This window comes from Otolemur garnettii, unplaced genomic scaffold (genome assembly GCF_000181295.1).
Source record: "Otolemur garnettii isolate 467f Iridium unplaced genomic scaffold, OtoGar3 scaffold00111, whole genome shotgun sequence".
Taxonomy (NCBI): Eukaryota; Metazoa; Chordata; class Mammalia; order Primates; family Galagidae; genus Otolemur; species Otolemur garnettii.
The window spans coordinates 3,103,350-3,105,700 of record NW_003852506.1 but is presented as its reverse complement, the minus strand read 5'-3'; the positions used below and the strand labels follow the sequence as shown (position 1 = coordinate 3,105,700).

General features: G+C 39.0%; 1 protein-coding gene across 1 annotated transcript in view; it reads right to left on the bottom strand.

Annotated features, from left to right (window-relative positions):
* The window catches only part of PAXBP1 (PAX3 and PAX7 binding protein 1), a 42,925-nt gene that overhangs the window by 8,319 nt on the left and 32,255 nt on the right, over window positions 1-2,351 (bottom strand). The gene's annotated exons all lie outside the window — the stretch shown is intronic.

Genomic DNA, 2,351 nt, shown 5'->3' with positions numbered 1-2,351 from the left:
CCCGGGCTGGGGATTCGAACCGGCCACCTTAGGTGTATGTGGCTGGCGCCTTAGCCACTTGAGCCACAGGCGCCGAGCCAGAATAGCCTTTTCAAAAACAGTGTTCAAACAATCTAAATCCAGACCTCATATGCTATAATAAAAATCAACTAGAAAAGAATCGCACACCTAAATGTAAAATTTAAAACTATGAAACTTCTAGAAGAAAGTATATGAGAATAACTTTGTAGCCTTATATTGGGTAAAGATTTCTTAGATCTGACACAGTCCATCATGGGAAAAAATGATCAACTGGACTTCATCATATTAAGAACTTCTGTACATAGAAGACTGCTAAAAAGATGTGTCCAGTTGTTTCACTCAAATGAAACAAAAACTTACATACTCAGAACACCCTTATGGTAGTTTTATTTATAACTTACCCCAACTTGAATACAATCCAAATGTCCTTTAATATGGGAATGGATTAAAAAAAACAACAACCCAACTTTGGTACAACCATACAGCAGGAACAAATCTCAAAATATATTATGAATATATTATGTCAAGTGAAAGAACCCAGATTCAAAAGACTCCCTACCATGTAATCCATTCACAAAACATTTCTCGCAAAGGAAATCACAGAATATAAACAGATTTAGAAATTTACAGGAGTTAGGGGTGGCCTTGATTACAAAGAGGTATGGAAAATTTGGGGAGACAGTAAGTGTCATGCATCTTAATTTTTTTTTTTTCTTTCAGAGACAAAGTCTCACTTTCTCACCCTCAGTAGAGTGCATGGCATTACAGCTCACAGCAACCTCAAACTCCTGGGCTTAGACGATTCTCTTGCCTCAGCTTCCCAAATAGCTTGGATTACAGGCTCCTGCCACAATGTCCGGCTATTTTTTGTTGCAGTTTGGCCGGGGCCAAACCTGCCATCCTCGGTATATGGGGCTGGCGCTCTACTCACTGAGCCACAGGCGCCACACCATGATCTTAATTTTGGTAGTGATGACGTGACTATATTTCCTTGTCAGAATTCACAGGACTATACACTAAAAGCGAAATTTACTGTATGTAAACTATACCTTAAAAAACTTGGAATAAAGAATTTTTCTGTCTTTCTACAACTTTTAGGATAAAGACCCAAGACTCTAACAGGACCTGCTAGATCCTCTACTGCCTGGACACCTTTCTCTCACTTCAGGATCAATTATTTATTCCTCCAGTCTAATAATATGAACTGCACAGGTGGAAGGTGATCTTCTGGGACTGGATAGTCTAGCTCTCTGTGCCCACTGTCATGTGCTCCAACATTAACTTTCATAACTCATCACACCTGTGATCACCTATTTGCTATCTGCCAACTGTGCTAGACTGTAAACTCCACGAAGGCTCCCTCCACTTCTACCTTATTCAGTGGTATATCCCCTAAACTTAGAACAGTACTTGGGACAGTAGTCCCCCTTATCCACAATTTGTTACCTGGTACAGTACATTAAGGTATTTTGTGAGGAAAAACAGAGACAGAGACATAGAAAGACCACATTCACATAACTTTTATCATAGTACATTAATAATTGTTCTATTTTTATTAGTTATTGTTAACCTCTCACTGTACTTAATTTATAAATTGAACTTTATTGTAGGTATGTGTGTATAGGAAAAACATAGTATATATAGGGTTCAGTACTACCTGTAGTTATAGACATCCACCACCGGTCTTGGTATATCCCTGTGGATAAGAAGGGACTACTAGGGCCAGGTGTGGTGGCTCACTCCTGTAATCCCAGAGCTTGGGAGGTGGATGAATTGCCTGAGCTCATGAGTTTGAGACCAGTCTGAGTTAGAGTGAGACCCTTTCTCTAAAAATAGCCAGTGGTATTTTAGCTGTGGTAGGCGCCAGTAGTCCCAGTTACTTGGGAGGCTGAAGGAAGAGGATCGCTTGAACCCAAGAGTTTGAGGTTACTGTGAGCTGTGAAGCCACAGCACTCTACCGAGGGTGAAAAATGAGACTCTGTCTCAAAAAAAAAAAAAAAAAAGAAAAGAAAAGAAAAAACAAAACCAAAAAAAACAACTAACAACAGTACAGTACTCTATCTGGTGAAAAAACTGTGGTTTAGTTATCAGACATTTTGTTGAGCACCTTGGATATTACTTTGAAACTCAGGATTTAGTTTCTCTTATTAAAATATCAAACTTCAATAAACTTTTGGAAAGAAATTAGTTTGTAATATGGAGATTTTTACGTATGCATAGCTAAGCCTATGGAGTTAATTAAAAACTGAAATACTTTTCTTTTTGAGACAAAGAGCCTTAAGCTGCCACCCTGGGTAGAGTAGCGTGGCATCACAGCTCACAGCAACCTC